The 20,873-nt window shown below is 44.4% G+C and overlaps 1 protein-coding gene across 4 annotated transcripts in view; it reads left to right on the top strand.

Annotated features, from left to right (window-relative positions):
* The window catches only part of HIVEP3 (HIVEP zinc finger 3), a 388,269-nt gene that overhangs the window by 40,652 nt on the left and 326,744 nt on the right, over window positions 1–20,873 (top strand). The gene's annotated exons all lie outside the window — the stretch shown is intronic.

The raw sequence follows: 20,873 nt of genomic DNA, 5'->3' as shown, positions 1-20,873 counted from the left end.
CTGATCATGTCCCAAAATGGACACTCTGCATAAAATTTGTTGTGCAATTTCTCTTGAGTATGCCGATACCCCATATGTGGGGGAAAACCACTGTTTGGGCGCATGGCGGGACGTGGAAAGGAAGGAGCGCCATTTAACTTTTTGAATGTAAAATTTGCTAGCATAATTAGTGGACGCCATGTTGCGTTTGGAGAGCCCCTGATGTGCCTAAACAGTGGAAACCTCCCATAAGTGACACCATTTTGGAAACTAGACCCCTCATTGAACTTATCTAGATGTGGGGTGGGCACCTTGAAGCCACCAGGTGCTTCACAAAAGTTTATAACATTGAGCCGTAAAAATAAAATTTTCAAATTTTTTCCACAAAAATGTTTTTCAGCCTCCAATTTTGCATTTTCATAAGGGTAACATGAGAAATTGCACCATGCAACTTGTTGTGCAATCTCTCCTGAGTAAGCCGGTACCCCATATGTGGGGGAAAACCACTGCTTGGGCGCATGGCAGGGTTCGGAAGGGAAGGAGCGCTCTGTGACTTTTTGAACGCAAATTGGCTGTAATCGAGAGCAGAGGCCATGTCACGTTTGGGGAGCCCCTGATGCGCCTAAACAGTGGAAACTCCCCACAAGTTACTCTATTTTGGAAACTAGACCCCCTCAAGGATTTTATCAAGGGTTATAGTGAACATTTTGAACCCAGAGGTACAACACAGAATTTGATAACATTAGGTCATCCTGTTGAATAAGTTGTCATTAGTGTTGAGCTCAAGTGCTCGCTACTTGAGTTTGCATCGGGTACTCGGGTATGCACCATGTATTGCAAGTGCTCGAGTGACATGCTCGAGTCCCCGTCCTGCATGTTTCATGGTTAGTAGACACCCAAAAAAAACATGCGGGGATTGCTCGTGTATGGCAGGCAATCCCCGCCTGTTTTTTTTTGGCTGTATAACAGCCGAGAAACATGTGGGGCGAGAACTCGAGCATGTCACTCGAAGCACCCGATGCAAATTCAAGTAGCGAGCACTTGCGCTCAACACTAGTCGCCATATCGTTATCACTTTTTTTCTTTACTTTTGAAAAAATCCCAACCCCAATCCTAAACTCAACCATAACCCTAAACTCAACCATAACCCTAACACAACCCTAATCCTAACCCTAACACAACCCTAACGCAACCCTAATCCTAACCCTAACTGCAAAGAATGGAAAAAAAAATTTTTTTTATTTTAGCATTTTCATCTAAGGGTAGGGGGGGACAAAGTGGTGTTTGATTTATTATTTTTTAATTTTGATCACTGTGATAAGGTTTATCACAGTGATCGAAAGGAACCAATAGAGAAAATTCCCTGTTGTTGCCAGGTACCGGCTGGCAGATCTCGGCGGGCTCACTGCGCATGCGCCTGCCATTTTTTTTCTGCAGCAAGACTTCCGGATGGCCGGGGGTGCGATCCAGGGAAAATCAGGGGAAAGCGGAGGTACCGGGAGGGCTCTGCGGGCTTCATTTCTCTCTCCTCTGAAATGTATATTATGTCAGAGGAGAGAGAAATGATTGTAACCGCGGGCACACTTTTTTTTGTGATCGCCGTTATTCTGTGAATAACGGCGATCACGTGACAAGGGACCGTAAAAACTGGCCCTGATCACATTCTTTAGGGCCGGGGAATTTCCGACTCTGAGGGGGCACTACCGCCTTATTCCTCAGCGACGCACTGAGGAATAAGTACCTTGACTGCCGCTGTGACAATGCGTTACGGCGGTCATTAAGGTATTAACTCTATCCATCTTCCCATCAACTCTGACCAGCTTCATTGTCTGTACTGAAGAAAAGCACCCCCACAGCATGATTTCTGCCACATCATCCATTATCTATTTAGCCCAAACATTTCTACTTTGGCCTCATCTGTCCAGAGCACCTTCTTCCACATGTTAGCTGTGTCCCCTAGATGGCTTTTTGCAACCTGCAAATAAGACTTCTTATGACTTGCTTTCAAAAATAGTTTTTTTTTCTTGCCACTCTTCCATAAAGGCCAGATTTGTGAAGTATACGACTAATAGTTGTCCTGTGGACAGATTCTCCCACCTCAGCTGTGTATCTCTAAAGCTCCTCCAGAGTGAATATGTGCCTCTTGGCTGCTTCTCTAATTAGTACTTTCTTTGCTTGGGATGACAGTTTAGGTGGATGGTCATGTTTTGGTAGGTTTCCAGTTGTGCCATATTCCTTCCATTTTGGGATGATGGATTGAACAGTGCTCCGTGAGGTGTTCAGAGCTTGAGCTATTTTTTTTAATGCCTTAACCCTGCTTTTCTTTTCTCCACAACTTTATCCCCGACCTGTCTGATGTGTTCCTTGGTTTTCATGATGCTGTTTGATCCCTAATGTTCTCTTATAAACCTTTGCGGCCTTCACAGAACAGCTGTAGTTATACTGAGAATAAATTACACACAGCTTAACACTGTTTACTAATTATGTGACTTCTGAATGCAATTGGTCACTCAGAATTTTATTTAGAGTTTTCAGACTCATGGGGGCTGAGTACAAATGCACGTCACAATTTTCAGATTTAGTTTTTTTAAATAATTAGAAAACTGTGTCATTTCCTTCACAAATACTTGCTACCTTGTGTTGGTGTATGACATAAAATCTCAAATAAAATATATTTAAACTTGTGGGTGTCATTTAAAAAAAATGTGCAAAAACTTCACAAGGTATGAATATTTTTTCGAGGCACTGAATATACAACATCCAGCTACAATTGCCTTATGTAGTTGTCCATGAATTTTGTTTATTATTGATAACCTAACCTTATGACATGACATCAATATCAGATGGGTGGGTGTTTTACCTCATGATCACTGGGTCTTAAAAGGGAATCTGTAAGCAGGTATTTACTATCTCATATGTGAGCAGCCTGATGTTGGCAAATACAAGCTGAATCCAGCAATGTATCACTTAGTTTACTGGGCACAGTAGTTCTGACACATTTATTTAGAATGAAGCAGAGCGGAGAAACCTAACCCCACCAACACCATGCTCTCCATGTAGAAAGTCCATAGACATTCATGTGCTTAGTTGTCGGATTAGTCCGGCAATGTTGTCTCTTAGTGATAAATCCTTCACTGTTAGTAAACAACAGCAGTACTTTGACAAGTGACACATCTCTAAATTCTGTGTTTCAGCCTCTATCTCCTGCCTTCAGATTACATAGCAAAAACTTGCTGACAGATTCCCTTTAACCCCTGCAAGGGCAGAGATATTTTTCCTATTGGTTCATTTTGATCACTGTGATAGACCCTATCACAATGCTCAAAAGCCAATAATTAGTATGTCACCCCCCCGTGTCTTCCCCTTAGTCTGATTATTTTTTGTTTTTATACTATAATTTTTGTTTCATTTCTTGCAGTTAGGATTGGGCTGAGGTTTTGGGTTGGGCTGAGGGTTAGGGTTGGGCTAAGGTTTAGGGTTTGGCTACAGGTTGGGGTTGGGCCGAGGGTTGGGGTTGGGCTAAGGGTTTGGGTTGTGGTTAGGGTTGGGCTTAGGACTGTTAAGACAACCAAAAAACATTAGGGAATTGCCTGCCACACACGGGCAATCCTGCATGTTTTTTTTGGGTGTCTAACAGTCGCAAAACATGTGGGCGGAGACTGGATTATCTCACTTGAGCATCCGCGATACTCGGTGCGCACCTGATGTTAATTCAAGTAGCGAGCACTTGCACAACATTAATGACGAAATATTCAATATGACATCCTAATGTTATCAAATTTTGTACAATACCTTTTGAGATCAAAATCCTCACTTTACCCCTGGATAAAATCTTTGAGGAGTGTAGTTTCCAAAATGGGGTCATTTATGGGGGGTTTCTGCTGTTTGGGTGCCTTAGGGGCCCTGCAAATGTGACATGTTGCCTACAATCTATTTCAGCCAATTTGTGTTCCAAAATTCAAATATTACTCCTTTGGCTCCGAGCCCTGCCGTTTGGACAAACAGAACTTTTTTGACTATATATGGGGTATCACCCTGCTCATAAGAAAGTGACTAACAAACTGTATTGTCCACTTTTTGGTGTTGCCTCTTGCAAAAGTGAGAAATTTAGGGCTAGAGCAAGATTTTTGTGAAAAAAATGAACTTTTTCAATATGATGACCTATTGTTATTAAATTCTGTATAGTACCTGTGGGTTCAAAATGCTCATTGTACCCCTGGATAAAATTCTTTAAGGGTGTAGTTTCCAAAATGGGATCACTTGTGGGGGTTTTTCACGGTTTAGGCACATCAGGATCTCCTGACAGAGCGTCCACTCTCGATTCCAGACCATTTTGCATTCAAAAAGTGAAACAGGGCTCCTTCCCTTAATTTCAATATTCCCTCCCCCTCCCCTGCACGTCACAGTGCCCTGTGACATGCAGTCTCGTTTTGCAGATCCCACACATGCGCAAAGCGACTATAACGCAAGGCACGCTTTTATTCTCCCAGCCCTATTTTTTCCCTGCAGTGGTCTAGTGCGCAGGCGCCGGGCGGTCACTGTTACTTCCGCTCCAGTGACCTCCGGCGTGCGCAGCAATAAGGTTTGCACCCCACTTCCTCCCGGCATCCTGATAGTTATATTAGTTATATACATTTTGTGTGTATATATACAGTACAGACCAAAAGTTTGGACACACCTTCTCATTTAAAGATTTTTCTGTATTTTCATGACTATGGAAATGGTACATTCACACTGAAGGCATCAAAACTATGAATTAACACATGTGGAATTTTATACTTCACAAAAAAGTGTGAAACAACTGAAAATATATATTATATTCTAGGTTCTTCAAAGTAGCCACCTTTTGCTTTGATGACTGCTTTGCACACTCTTGGCATTCTCTTGATGAGCATCAAGCGGTAGTCATTGGAAATGGTCTTCCAACAATCTTGAAGGAGTTCCCAGAGATGCTTAGCACTTGTTGGCCCTTTTGCCTTCAGTCTGCGGTCCAGCTCACCCCAAACCATCTCGATTGGGTTCAGGTCTGGTGACTGTGGAGGCCAGGTCATCTGGCGTAGCACCCCATCACTCTCCTTCTTGGTCATATAGCCCTTACAAAGCCTGGAGGTGTGTTTGGGGTCATTGTCCTGTTGAAAAATAAATGATGATCCAACTAAATGCAAGCTGGATGGAATAGCATGCCGCTGCAAGATGCTGTGGTAGCCATGCTGGTTCAGTATGCCTTCAGTTTTGAATAAATCCCCAACAGTGTCACCAGCAAAGCACCCCCACACTATCACACCTCTTCCTCCATGCTTCACGGTGGGAACCAGGCGTGTAGAATCCATCCGTTCACCTTTTCTGCATCGCACAAAGACACGGTGGTTGGAACCAAAGATCTCAAGTTTGGACTCATCAGACCAAAGCACAGATTTCCACTGCTTCTTCCCTAAATAGCTCATGCATAATTTGGAGGTGTGCTTTGGGTCATTGTCCTGTTGTAGGGTGCAATTGGCTCCAATCAAGCGCTGTCCACAGGGTATGGCATGGCTTTGCAAAATGGAGTGATAGCCTTCCTTATTCAAAATCCCATTTACCTTGTACAAATCTCCCACTTTACCAGGACAAAAGCAACCCCAGACCATCACATTACCTCAACCATGCTTGACAGATGGCGTCAGGCACTCTTCCAGCATCTTTTCAATTGTTCTGCGTCTCACAAATGTTCTTCTGTGTGATCCAAACACCTCAAACTTTGATTCGTCTGTCCATAACACTTTTTTCCAATCTTCCTCTGTCAAATGTCTGTCTTCTTTTGCCCATATTAATCTTTTCCTTTTATTAGCCAGTCTCAGATATGGCTTTTTCTTTGCCATTTTGCCATGAAGGCCAGCATCCCGGTGTCACCTTTTCACTGTAGATGTTGACACTGGGGTTTTGTGTGTACTATTTAATGAAGCTGCCAGTTGAGGAGCTGTGAGGCGTCGATTTCCCAAACTAGAGACTCTAATGTACTTGTCTTGTTGCTCAGTTGTGCAGCGGGGCCTCCCACTTCTCTTTCTACTCTGGTTAGAGCCTGTTTGTGCTCTCCTCTGAAGGGAGTAGTACACACCGTTGAAGGAAAACTTCAGTTTCTTGGCAATCTCTCGCATGGAATAGCCTTCATTTCTAAGAACAAGAATAGACTGTCGGGTTTCACATGAAAGTTCTCTTTTCCTGGCCATTTTGAGAGTTTCATAGAACAAACAAATGTAATGCTCCAGATTCTCAACTAGCTCAGAGGAAGGTCAATTTTATAGCTTCTCAAATCAACCAAACCGTTTTCAGCTGGGCTAACATACTTGTGCAAGGGTTTTCTAGGGTTTTCTAAACATCCATTAGCCTTCTTACACAGTTAGCAAACACAATATACCATTAAAACACTGGAGTGGTGGTTGTTGGAAATGGGCACCTATGTAGATATTGCAATAAAAACAAGGCGTTTGCAGCTAGAATAGTCATTTACCACATTAACAATGTGTAGAGTGTATTTCTGATTCATTTAATACTATCTTCATTGAAAAAAAATGTGCTTTTCTTTCAAAAATAATGAAATTTTTAAATGACCCCAAACTTTTTAGTGTATATAGTAGGGTTCGGTACTCACTTAGCCGCGTTAGAGGTAGGCACGGGACACTGTCTCTTTTAAATGTCCAAGGCAGGTTTATTATGCTGCATAAACCACACTTCCAGAAGTAAACAAAAGAAAGCCTTGTCCGGCACAGTGTAACAAAAACAGAAATTAAACAGTCCAATACAATATGGCGGGTCCACCAGATCACGGTCAGTGTCTTTTTGGCACAAACACTCTGGAGGTCTCCACACCTCCAACCACAGACACTGAATGAGACACTTGGTCTCCATTTTATACACACGCCCTGGGGGTAGGGATATATGAGCAGCCAATCCCCCCCATCTCTTATGACTGCTCGAAAAAGCCAGCCCTGATGCACCTAATTAACCCTTTCAGCACTACTTGTGCTGGAGCATGCTTTTCTGGTTTTACATCACTGAAGTTGCCAACCTCAGCGATACATATCTCCCCTCAAGGACATTTTACAGACCCCTCCCCCCCTCTGCCCAAAGCCGGGGGGCTTGGCACCTTCTGCTAACATACAATGGACCCTGGACAATGCGTCAGCATTGCCATGCAGTTTCCGAGGCCTATGCTCTACATGGAAGCTAAATTCCTGGAGGGCTAGGAACCACCTGATCACTCGGGCATTGTTCCCCTTATTCTCTCTCATCCACCTTAGTGGGGCATGGTCTGATACCAGCCTGAACTTCCTGCCTAAGAGATAGTATTTCAGGGTGTCCAACGCCCACTTGATGGCCAAACATTCTTCTCCACTATGGAGTAATTCTTCTCACAAGATGTCAGCTTCTGGCTTAAATACATTTGGGGTTCTCCTCCCCATTCACCTCTTGTGATAGGACAGCCCCCATTCCAACATCTGACGCATCCGTCTGGACCACAAACTCCTTTGAGAAATCCGGCGCCACCAGCACTGGCTGTTTACACAAAGCCTGCTTCAGCTCCTGGAAAGCCGTCTCAGCTTCTGGAGACCACTTAGCCATAGTAGACTTTGTCCCTTTAAGGAGGTCTGTCAGAGGGGCGGCTATCATGGCGAAGTTCGAGATGAACCGGCGGTAGTAAGCCACAATGCCGAGGAAGGCTCTGACCTGTTTTTTTAAGAGAGGTTGTGGCCAACCCTGGATCGCTTCAATTTTATTTATTTGGGGCTTTATCACGCCTCTGCCTACGACATAGCCCAAATATCTGGCTTCCACCGTGCCCATGGCACATTTCTTCGTGTTGATTGAAAACCCCGCCTTTCGCAGAGTATCGAATATTGCCTAGACTTTACTCAGATGGCTTCCCCAATTGGCTATAGATCACGATATCATCCAGGTAGGTCACTGCATACTTCTTATGGGAAGCTAGGATCCGGTCCATGGCTCTTTGGAAGGTACCTGGAGCTCCTTGCAATCCAAACGGCATTTTGGTGTACTGAAAACACCCATCTGGAGTTGAAAAGGCCGTCTTCTCCTTGGCATCTTGGGCCATAGGGATCTGCCAATTCCCTTTTGTGAGGTCAACGTTGGTAATGTACCTGGCCGGTCCTAGCCTTTCAATTAGTTCATCTACCCTGGGCATTGGGTATGAATCAAATTTAGAGACCTCATTCAGTTTCCTATAGTCGTTGCAAAACTATCATTCTCTATCTGGTTTTGGCACTAGTACTATGGGACTGGACCAGCCACTCTTGAATTCTTCAATGACTCCCAGACCTAGCATCCGCTTTACTTCTTTCGAGATTACCTCTCGACGGGCTTCGGGAATCCGATACGGTTTCAGGTTTACCCGGACATGAGGTTCTGTAAGGACCTCGTGCTCTATGATCTGGGTACAACCTGGTAGTTCGGAGAACAGGTCCCTGTTTCACTGCAGCAACTCTCGGTACTGTTGCTTTTGGGCACGTGAGATCGACTCAGCCACCTTGACCTCTTCCACATTGGCTTCAGACTTCTCCACAAAACACTGAGCTACCGCGGGCTCCCTATCTCGCCATAGCTTGATTAAGTTGACGTGGTACACCTGGTAGGGCTTTCTCCTCCCTGGTTGGTGAATTTTATAATTGACATCACCAACCTTTTCCACTACTTCATAGGGACCCTGCCACTTGGCCAGGAATTTTCTCTCCACTGTAGGCACCAGCACAAGTACCCGATCTTCAGGGTTGAAGTGTCTCACCCTCGCCGACCTATTGTACACCCTCGACTGTGCCTCTTGCGCTTTGAGGAGGTGTTCTTTCACAATGGGCATTACTTCTGCAATCCTCTCTTGCATCTGTGCCACTTATTCAATTATGCTCCTGTAGGGTGTAGACTCAGCCTCCCAGGTCTCATTTGTTACATCCAGGAGTCCACGGGGGTGTTGGCCATACAACAGCTTGAAAGGGGAGAATTCAGTAGAGGCCTGTGGGACTTCTCTGATGGAGAACAGAAGGTACGGCATTAGTCAGTCCCAGTCCCGGCCATCTTTCTCTACGACCTTCTTCAACATGGCCTTCAAGGTTTTATTGAACCACTCCACCAAGCCATCTGTCTGCGGGTGGTAAACTGAGGTCCTTAGTTGTGTGGTTTGGAGGATTTTGCACAACTCCCTCATTACCTTTGACATAAACGGAGTTCCTTGGTCCGTTAGAATCTCTTTAGGCCACCCCGTCATGGATAAGATATGGATCAACTCCTGGTCAATACACTTGGAGGAGGAGTTTCGTAGGGGCGCACGGCTTCTGGATACCGCGTAGCATAGTCCCGGACCACCAGGATGTACTGATGTCCTCTGGCGGACTTGAACGCATCTATTGTGATGCGTTCAAACGGGATCTCTATGACAAGTAGAGGCACTAAAGGGCTACGGATGTGAGCCACCGGGGAGGTCAGCTGACAGTTGGTACACGACCTGCAATAATTCACTATCTCTCTGTGACACCCGGGCCAGTAAAACCTTTGGAGGATCCTTTCCTGGGTTTTTCTACTCCCAGATGCCCACCTAAGACATGGGTATGGGCCATATCTAACACCCTGCGTCTGTACGGCCCTGGCACTAGTAACTGCTCGATTACTTCACCTCTGAGCTTGGTGACCCGATATAGTAACTCCCCATTTACTGCAAAGTGCGGATATCGGGTGTCAGCCCCCGGCTCTTGAGCAACACCATTAAGAACCGTTACATTATTAAACGTCCCTTTTAGAGTTAAGTCCCTGAGCTGGGCAGTTCCAAAGTTTCCCACAGACACCTCCAGTTCAGGCATGTTGGCCTCTGGGGATGCTGCCTCATCCTCATCCCCAACCAGCACACAAAAAGGAAACCCGTCGGCTGCAGCCTGTGATGAGGTTTCCTCAGGGGTGACTTGGTTGTTGCCCGGACAACCTGGCTTCCTCCCATTCTCCCTCAAGTCCCAAAATAGGGCAAAGTTCCACCCTATTATAACCAGATGCAACAGGTCCATGACTATGCCAACCTCATGGAACTTGGCGCCACAGTTTGTGTCTATGACCACTCGGGCCACAGGGTATTCCTTAGCGTCCCCATGGATACAATGGACGCCGACCTTTTCCCCCGAACCTGCTGATGAGGAACTGTGGCTCCCACTAGGGTTACTTAACTTCCCAAGTCTAGCAGAGCAGTCACTGACAGGAGGCATGCCTGAGGTCCCTCGCCTGGTTGAGGGACAGCACTGCAGGCAGGATATGCAAAATATGAGCAACGCCGTCCTGCGCTGCAGTCCACTGGTTCAGTTGTCATGGGGTACCGGGCGGCTATGTGACCTGGGGTATGACACCTCCGACATACTACGTTATGGGGCGGGACCTTGGGCAGCAACTCAGACCCCTCCTGAGCTCTAGGATGCCCCCCAGGTGTGGCTCTAGCTTCCCTCTTTTGGGTGTCCGCCCCCTTTTGGGAATCCCAGTATGGAGATTCTACTAACCCTTGTTTCCCCAAGGAACTCTCAACCGCCTGGTACCTTTCCACCAACGCCACCAAGTCATCGGGGATCTCCCTGGGCAACCCAGGATTGCACCGACCTCGAAAGGGAGTGTATGAACCTGTCCATGACAACTTTCTCAACCATTTGTGCAGGGGAGGAAGATTCAGGTTGCAACCACTTTTGGACCAGGTGTAGGTGGTCGAACATCTGGGACCGGGGAGGTTTGTCATTGCAATAGGCCCAGTGGTGCACCTGTTGCGCCTTGACAGTCAGAGTCACTCCCAAGCGCGCCAAAATTTCTTTTTTCAATTTGGTGTACTCCTTGGCAAGGCCAGATCATAATAGGCCTTCTGCGGCTCCCCTGTTAAATATGGCGCCAGCACCTCTGCCCACTGCTGCAGAGGCAATTTCTCCCGTTCCGCCACCCTCTCAAAGACTGTCAGGAACACCTCGACATCATCACCCGGGGTCATCTTTTGCTCTCCTTACCGTCTTCCTGACATGTGAGTCATCACTTGTAGTAGGGGGTGGGGCGGTTGCCCTGCCATGGATCACCTCTGCCAGGAGCTCCATCTGCTGCTTGTGCTGTAGTTGTTACATCTGCTGCTGCTGTGCTTGCTGCTGCTGTTGCCACTACTGCTGCTGCTGTTGGTGCTGCTGGAGGTTAGCCTGCACCAGTTGCTTAATCAGCTCCTCCATGCTGCCCGACGTCCCTGGCTGGCTGGCGGCCTTCACCCAGGACATAAACTGTTAATTATAGCGGTCACACTGCCCCTTGGGATTCGTGCCCGTGCTTCTAGCACCAATTGTAGGGTTCGGTACTCACTTAGCCGCGTTAGAGGTAGGCACGGGACACTGTCTCTTTAAAATGACCAAGGCACGTTTATTATGCTGCATAAACCGCACTTCCCGAAGTAAACAAAAGAAAGCCTTATCCAGCACAGTGTAACAAAAACAGAAAATAAACAGTCCAATACAATATGGCGGGTCCACCCGATCACGGTCAGTGTCTTTTTGGGGCAAACACTCTGGATGTCTCCACATTTCCAGCCACGGACACTGAATGAGACACTTGGTCTCCATTTTATACACACCCCCTAGGGGTGGGGATATGTGAGCAGCCGATCCCCCCCATCTCTTATGACTGCTCGAAAAAGCCAGCCCTGATGCACCTAATTAACCCTCTCAGCACTACTTGTGCTGGAGCATGCTTTTCTGGTTTTACATCACTGAAGTTGCCAACCTCAGCGATACATATCTCCCCTCAAGGACATGTCCGTTGGCCATTTTACAATATACAAATATATATGTGTATAACATACACTGCTCAAAAAAATAAAGAGAACACTCAAATAACACATCCTAGATCAGAATGAATGAAATATTCTCATTGAATACTTTGTTCTGTACAAAGTTGAATGTGCTGACAACAAAATCACACAAAAATCATCAATGGAAATCAAATTTATTAACCAATGGAGGCCTGGATTTGGAGTCACCCCCAAAATTAAAGTGGAAAAACACACTGCAGGCTGATCCAACTTTGATGTAAGGTCCTTAAAACAAGTCAAAATGAGGCTCAGTATTGTGTGTGGCCTCCACGTGCCTATATGACCTCCCTACAACGCCTGGGCATGCTCCTGATGAGGTTGCGGATGGTCTCCTGTGGGATCTCCTCCTAGACCTGGACTAAAGCATCCGCCAACTCCTGGACAGTCTGTAGTGCAACGTGACGTTGGTGGATGGCGCGAGATATGATGTCCCAGATGTGCTCAATCGGATTCAGGTCTGGGGAACGGGCGGGCCAGTCCATAGCTTCAATGCCTTCATGTTGGAGGAACTGCTGACACACTCCAGCCACATGAGGTCTGGCATTGTCCTGCATTATGAGGAACCCAGGGCCAACCGTACCAGCATATGGTCTCACAAGGGGTCTGAGGATCTCATCTCAGTACCTAATGGCAGTCAGGCTACCTCTGGCGAGCACATGGAGCACTGTGCGGACCTCCAAAGAAATGCCACCCCACACCATTACTGACACACTGCCAGACTGGTCATGCTGAAGGATGTTGCAGGCAGCATATCACTCTCCACGGCGTCTCCAGATTCTGTCACGTCTGTCACATGTGCTCAGTGTGAACCTGCTTTCATCTGTGAAGCGCACAGGGCGCCAGTGGCGACTTTGCCAATCCTGGTGTTCTGTGGCAAATGCCAAGCGTCCTGCACGGTGTTGGGCTGTGAGCACAACCCCCATCTGTGTATGTCGGGCCCTCATACCATCCTCATGGAGTCGGATTCTAACCATTTGTGCAGACACATGCACATTTGTGGCCTGCTGGAGGTCATTTTGCAGGGGTCTGGCAGTGCTCCTCCTGTTCCTCCTTGCACAAAGGCAGAGGTAGGGGTCCTGCTGCTGGGTTGTTGCCCTCCTATGGCCCCCTCCACATTTCCTGGTGTACTGGCCTGTCTCCTGGTAGCGCCTCCAGCCTCTGGACACTACGCTGACAGACACAGCAAACCTTCTTGCCACAGCTCGCATTGATGTGCCATCCTGGATGAGCTGCACTACCTAAGCAACTTCTGTGGGTTGTAGAGTCCGTCTCATGTTACCACGAGTATGAAAGCACAACCAACATTCAAAAATGACCAAAACATCAGCCAGAAAGCATTGGTACTGAGATGTGGTCTGTGGTCCCCACCTACTGAACCACACCTTTATTGAGAGTGTCTTGATAATTGCCAATAATTTCCATCTATTGTCTATTCCATTTGCACAACAGCATGTGAAATTGATTGTCAGTCAGTGTTGCTTCCTAAGTGGACAGTTTGATTTCACAGAAGTTTGATTTACTGGAATTATATTCTGTTGTTTAAGTGTTCCCTTTATTTTTTTGAGCAGTATATATATATATATATATATATATATATATATATATATATATATATATATATATATATATATATATATATATATATATATATATATATATATACGAGGGGTGATCCAAAAGTAATGATAATCAATACTAAACACAATGAATATAGTAAAAAAAAAAAAAATTTTTTCTACATAGTCTCCTAACAAGTCTATACATTTAGTCCATCTCTTTTCTAAACTTAGAATTCCCTTTGAAAAAAATTCTTGATCTTGACCCTCAAAAAATTCCCCAACAGCGGTTATCACGTCGCTATTGTCGTCAAATTTCTTGCTCCGGAGGTGTTCCTTGAGCCGAGGAAAGAGAAAGAAGTCACTGGGGGCTAGATCTGGCGAATAGGGGGGTGTTCCACCAGTTCAAAGCCCGCTTCTTGAATGGTAGCCATGGCAACTGCAGCTTTGTGAGCCGGCGCGTTATCTTGGTGAAACAGCACTCCAGCCCGCAGTTTGCCTTTTCTCCTTGATAGCCTCCCGCAATCTTCTTATTTGTTCTGCGTAGTAGGAGCCCGTAATAGTGGCTCCCTTCTCCAAATATTCCACCATAATAATTCCTTCAGCGTCCCAAAAAAAGGACGCCATAACCTTCCCTGCTGAGCTTGACACTTTGAATTTCTTCGGCGTCGGTTCGTTGGCTCGTTTCCATGTTATCGATTGTTGTTTCGTTTCGGGATCAAAGTGGTGGATCCAGGTCTTGTCCATGGTCAAAAAACGTGACAAAAAATTCTCCTTGTCTGCTTGGAACTTTTCGAGATTTGCTATTGAAATGTCAACTCGTTTCTTCTTTTGCTTGTCGGTTAACATTTTTGGCACCCAACGCGCCGAGACCTTTCTCATATGCAATTCTTTTGCAAGCATTCTTTGAATACTGCCATATGAAATCCCTGTGACCTCAGCTACATGCCTGATAGTCACTTTTCGATCGGCCAATACAACTTATTCAACTTTTTTCACGTTTTCTTCATTGAGGGACGTGGATGGGCGTCCTTCACGATGTTCATCTTCCGTCGATGTTCTTCCCAGCTTAAATTCCTTGGCCCAGCGTGCAACTGTGGAATATAGAGGAGAAGAGTCCCCCAATGTTTCCACCAAGTCGCTGTGTATGTCTTTGGTAGTCATTTTTTTCAAGCAGAGGTATTTGATGACAGCTCTGAGCTCGTTTTTTTCCATTTTGATGTTCACTCCTCGGCAGTTCCTATTCAAATGAATGTAGCTCCCGGGAATCGTGGCCTATTTAAGTGATTTTTTTTTCCTGGACTAGTGGGTACCTAAGAGAGAAGAAAACATTTTATTTTAATTTCTGTGTGCAATAGAAATAACCGATTATCATTACTTTTGGATCGCCCCTCGTATATATATATTTACACACACACATACATACATACATACATACATACAGCTCTGGCAAAAATTAAGAGACCACTGCAAAATTTTCATTTTCTCTGATTTCTCTCTTTATAGGTATATTTTTGAGTAAAATGTACATTGTTGTTTTAGTCTATAAACTACTGACAACATGTATCCGAAATTCAAAGCTAAAAATTTTGTATTTATTTGCAGCTAATGAGAAATCGTCAAATTAATAAAAAAGAAGCAGTGCTTTCAGACCTCAAATAATGCAAAGAAAACAAACAAGTTCTTATTCATTTAGAAACCACAATACTCATGTTTTAACTCAGGAAGAGTTCAGAAATCAATATTTGGTGGAATAACCATGATTTTTAATCACAGCTTTCTTGCGTCTTGCCATGCTTTCCACCAGTCTTTCACACTGCTTTTGGGTGACCTTATGCCGCTAGTGGCACAAAATTTTAAGCAGTTCTTCTTTGTTTGATGGCTTGTGACTATCCATCTTCCTCTTGATTACATTCCAAAGGTTTTCAATGGGGCTCACGTCTGGAGATTGGGCTGTCCATGACAGGGTCTTGTTTTGGTGCTCCTTCATCCACCCATTGATTGACCTAGCTGTGTGGCATGGGGCACTGTCTTGCTGGAAAAAAAACAGTCCTTAGAGTTGGGGAACATTGCCTGAGCAGAAGGAAGCAAGTGTTTTTCAAGGATAAATGTATGTGGCTTGATTCATATGTCCTTCGCAAAGATTAACATGCCCAATTCCAGCCTTGCTGATGCATCCCCAGATCATCACCAATCCTTCACCAAATTTCACAGTGGTTGCAAGACACTGTGGCTTGTATGCCTCTCCAAGTCTCCGTCTAACCATTAGATGACCAGGTATTGGGCAAAGCTGAAAATTAGACTCATCAGAGAAGATTACCTTACTCCAGTCCTCTATGGTCCAATCCTTATGGTCTTTGGCAAACTTCAGCCTGGCTCTCCTTTGCTTCTCATTGAGGAAAGGCTTTTTTCTTGCTTTACATGACTTGAGGCCTGCCTCTAGAAGCCTGTTACGATCTGTTCTTGCCATGCACTTTACCCCAGCTGCCATTTGCCATTACTTTTGTAGGTCACTTGATGTCATCCTGCGGTTGCTGAGTGACATTCGAATAAGATGACGGTCATCCCGGTCAGTGGAGAGTCGATTTCGCCCTCTGTAGCTTTGTTGTCCCTAATGTCTGCTGCTTGACCTTGTTGTAATGGACTGCCGTCTTTTGAAATTTTAAGGATGGAGTTAACATGACGCTCACTGTATCCCTCTGCTAGTAAAGCCAGAATTGAGCCCTTCTTTTCTTCACTCAAGACTTTTCTTTCCAACTCCTTTTGGCATGGTTAAAAGTTATTTTTTCATTCAAATTACTTTTGGGCTATTCCTAGCACTTGTTTTGCAATCCAGTTTGTCCTATTGCAAGAGGATTGTGAAGACCACCGCAGTGTTTTTTATACTTTCCCCCTGTTACATAAGATTTGGTTCAGGTGATCACCTAATCAGCAGTACATTAAGTAGAATGAGGTGGACTTTGGTTGGAAATCAACTGACACTGGAATGGAATGGCTGTCAGACATGTAGAGATGGTGATTTTTAGAAAACTGTGCAGTGGTCTCTTAATTTTTGCCAGAGCTGTATATATACACACACACGTGTGTGTATATGTATGTGTGTATATATATATATATATATATATCTATGCACACATATATATTTATATATATATATATATATATATGTGTGTGTGTATATATATATTTATATATGTGTATACATATATACAATATGGTTCCTAACTATCAGGATGCCGGGTAGGAAGTAGGGAGCATACCTTATTGTTGCGCATGCTGGAGGTCACTGGAGAGGAAGTCACAGTGACTCCCCGGCGCCTGTGCACTAGACCACTGCAGCAAAAAATGGGGCTGGGAGAAAAAAAAAGCGCACTTTGCGTTATAGGCGCTTTGCGCATGCGCGGGATCTGCAAAACGAGACTGCATGTCACAGGGCACTGTGACGTGCAGGGGAAGGGGGAATATTGAAATTAAGTAAGTAGCCGTGGATTTTTTTGCGTCCCCGTATGCCAAGCATATGGAAACTGATTTTATAAAAAGACATTTCAAAGCAACCAAACCTCTAATATGGGGCATACAGGTATGTACAGATTTATATTTATATCACCTGTATGCCCATATTAGAGGTCTGATAAGTCCCAGGGGGTTTAGACAATAATTCTCATCCAGGCCAAATGTGCTCCCATGAAGCCAGTGAATACTGTGGGTATATATTCTCCAAACGATCTTTATTCCTCAAGTAAATACAACGCATTTCGACAAGATTATGTCTTCCTCAGGTATATTCCTGAGGAAGACATATTCTTGTCGAAACGCTTTGTATTTACTTGAGAGATAAAGATGGTTTGGAGAATATATACCCACAGTATTCACTGGCTTCTTGGGAGTGCGTTTGGCCTGGATGAACATTATTGTCTAAATCTCTTTCCTATGATAACTCGAGCAGGGCTATCGAATAGCCACCGGGTGTATGCAGCAAACCAACTGAAAGGAGAAAATCCCTTTCTTTGTGATCCTTAGAGATCAGTAAGCTGAATTGAAAGACCAAATAAAGGGGAGTGCAAAAGACCATTATAAATATTCATATTGCCGCTATATACTACACTTAGATTGGTGCACTCTCTGTCTACCTTTCTCCCTTTTTTGTGGGGATAAGTCCCAGGGGGTGACAGATTCCCTTTAAATGTTCATTTTTTCCTATTACGTTGCTTCAGTTCCTGTGAAGCACGTGAAGGGTTAATAAACTTCTTGAATGTGATTTTGAGCACCTTGAGGGGTGCAGGTTTTAGAATGGTGTCACTTTTGGGTATTTTCTGTCATATACAGTAGACCCCTCAAAGTGACTTCAAATGTCATGTGGTCCCTAAGAAAATGGTTTTGTAAATTGTGTTGGAAAAATGAGAAATCGCTGGTCAACTTTTAACCCTTGTAACTTTCTAACAAAAAAAAATAGTTTAAAAAATTGGGCTGATGTAAAGTAGACATGTGGGAAATGTTATTTATTAACTATTTTGTGTGACATCTCTCTCTGATATAAGGGCATGAAAATTCAAAGTTTGAAAATTGCAACATTTTCAATTTTTTTTCCCAAATTTCCATTTTTCTCACAACTAAACGCAAGTGATATCAAAGAAATTTTACCACTATCATGAAGTACAATATGTCACGAAAAAACAGTCTCAGAATCAGCGGGATCCGTTGAAGCGTTCCAGAGTTTTTACCTCATAAAGTGACAGTGGTCAGAATTGTAAAAATTGGCCTGGTCATTAAGGTGAAAATTGGCTCTGTTACTAAGGGGTTAAACTGGCACCCCATCACCTGTTCTCGTATCCGATAGTAACTGGATGTAAACAGTGTACACGGCAGGGACACCACAGCTCAGAGCACTATTTAGTGGCCGCAGCGGGGTACTGCAGTTCTGACTCTTCGATAAGCATAGATCATGAATATGGGCAATCCCCTTAAGAAAGGAGAAGAATCCTAGGTTTTGCACTTAAAGAAGTTGTCCACTACTCTGACATTGATGCCCTATCCAAAGGATAGGGCATCAATGTATGATCAGCCGTGGTCCCGCACGCAGTACCCCCGCCGATCAGTTGTTATCGGTGCTGCCGGCAGTGGCCGCTGGCCAGAAGTCCTTACCTGCGGTGCTTGGCCGTCAAGTTGTAGTGGCCACCGCCGCTTGTAACTGCGCATCCGCCTCCCATTCAGTTGAGAGGGAATCAATGTCAAAGTAGTGGACAACCCCTTTAAGTCTATCTTGTTTTCTTTTTTATCATATATAAAACTGAAGTTTTGGCCTCCACCTGAGCCCAATAAGGTGGAATTTTAATTTGCTGACAGATGTAATATGTATGGTCACCCTGACCGTTATTTTTACAATTCACCAGCTGACAGCAGTGACAATGCAAATATATCATCAAATGAAAACTCTTCCTTTCTTGATAGCAGGTTAAATTAAGGCTTTGTTCTCAATTGTTATGGTGTTTTTTTTTCTTGACACAGCCACTAAAGTTTGGTTAGGAATTGTATAAAAGATTAGATGGATTTACAGAAAATTCTGAAATTAATTATTAAGACTAACACTAGTTTTCATTTCTGATTTCAGGTCAGTAACAAGAAATGATTGACCATTTTAAGTTGTTCACTGCTCATTTACCAGCTTGTTACCCAGGCTGATGAGCAATAATGGGGAGAGAACGATCACTAATACTATCTTTCTGTCCCCATATACAGTACTGTATGGATGAAACTTCACCTGTTTATAGGGTGAAATGTGCTGCCGATAGTAATGATTTCTATTATTGTATAAAAATCCAATAACAGAACAAGCATTTTGCTTGCTTGTTTGGTGATTGCCTGCATGTTTACACTGGCAGATACTCTGGTACGCTTGTTCCTACTAATCTTCTCTTGTGTAGTGGCTTTAGTTCAATTGAATGGGATTGTGCTCTCCTGATCACCTGCAATGAAAGAAGAAGCTCTGCTGGGCCAGCATTGCTGAAGCGGTACTCTGACCAAGTAATTCTCACTATCAGTGGAGATCCTTTCACTGGATCCCCCACGATTAGAAAGACGTGGTGTGTCCTCGTGATATATTATTGCTTTCTATGAGAGGAGTACTCTTTTCATGCCATTTCTAAGCAAGGTTGTCCAGATCAAAGTAATTAGTTAAAAATCTAATTAGAGTGGTTTTCTGGACTGAGAAGAAAAGTTGTCAGTTACTCTATGTGATTGCAGATTGCCATATTGTGACAGTGAACGGTCACGTTTCTGCAAGTAGGCTATTTGCATATAACATTGAAAGAAGCGGGGAAAAGTCTAGCCAGCATTTGATCTCAACTATGTAGATTGCATATTTGAAGTCACATGACTGTCCACTTGCACAGGGAATCCAGGAGAATCGTGACAGTGTCCCCATCACACACTGCCAATATTTGGCAGTTTTCTGTCACACAGAGTGACTGCAGACTTTTCCTCGCCATCTGGAAAACCTCTTTAACATTGCTCAGCGTACTAATATACTTCAGTTAATAGAAGTGACCCAATCGTCAGATATCAGTGCTGATCGCAGCTGCTGCACTTGCATTGGACACAGGAGAGTGTTTCCTGTGTCAACCAATGGCCAGTGTTTTGTGTGTAGGGTTTGGTTAACTGGCTTGTTTCACCAGCTAAACCAGACTCCTTCTCTATATATGGACTTTAACAGGAAAAAGCGGTTGGTTTAGCTGTCAAAATGAGCCAATTAGCCTGTGCTCTTCACACACAGCATGGGTCATATGTCAAAACAGGAAACACTCTCCTGTGTCCAATGCAAACCAGGAGTGGGTGTTAAAGGGAACCTGTCACGTCCTAGTTGCTATGTACACTGCCCCTATAGCTTTGTTAGTGATGCAATGTGCGTCACTAACAAGCTGTTTTCATTAAAATCGGTGGTAGTATAATGATGTTATAACATTTTATATACTTTGTCTTACCTGCTGAATTCAGTCATAGGGGTGTGATTCTCAGATTCAGTCATGGGCGGTCGCCGCGTTCAGTAGGTGCTGGCGCCGCCCATGACATTTGAATACTGCTCCTGGCAAGCGCTAGGGGCGCATTGAGGCTGTGATTACCTGCTTCAGTGCGCAGACGCTGTGACCTGTGGCTCCCTGCATGTGCGCGGTCAATATATCTTGCGGTCACCGCATGCGCAGTGACACTGCAGCGTTGACTGCACGATACATAGACTGCGCATGCGCCGGGAGCCACAGGTCACAGTGTGTGCGCACTGAAGCTGGTAATCACACAGAGGCCCGACGTGTGCAAATGTGCATGCACCACTCAAACCTAGAGTTTGTGTGACAGGTTCCCTTTAATATTGGAAGTTCCAGCCATCTTTGTTAATTGAAATATATCAGTAAGTTGTGTATGTTGCATTTTAAGATCATTTTATCAAGCTAAACAATGTTTAATTATGTATTTGTGTATGTATTCTCCCTGGTTAC

Source organism: Phyllobates terribilis, unplaced genomic scaffold, assembly GCF_046119375.1.
Source record: "Phyllobates terribilis strain yellow unplaced genomic scaffold, ASM4611937v1 Scaffold_2__4_contigs__length_985480577, whole genome shotgun sequence".
NCBI classification, from domain to species: domain Eukaryota; kingdom Metazoa; phylum Chordata; class Amphibia; order Anura; family Dendrobatidae; genus Phyllobates; species Phyllobates terribilis.
This window is presented reverse-complemented; position numbering and strand designations above follow the sequence as displayed.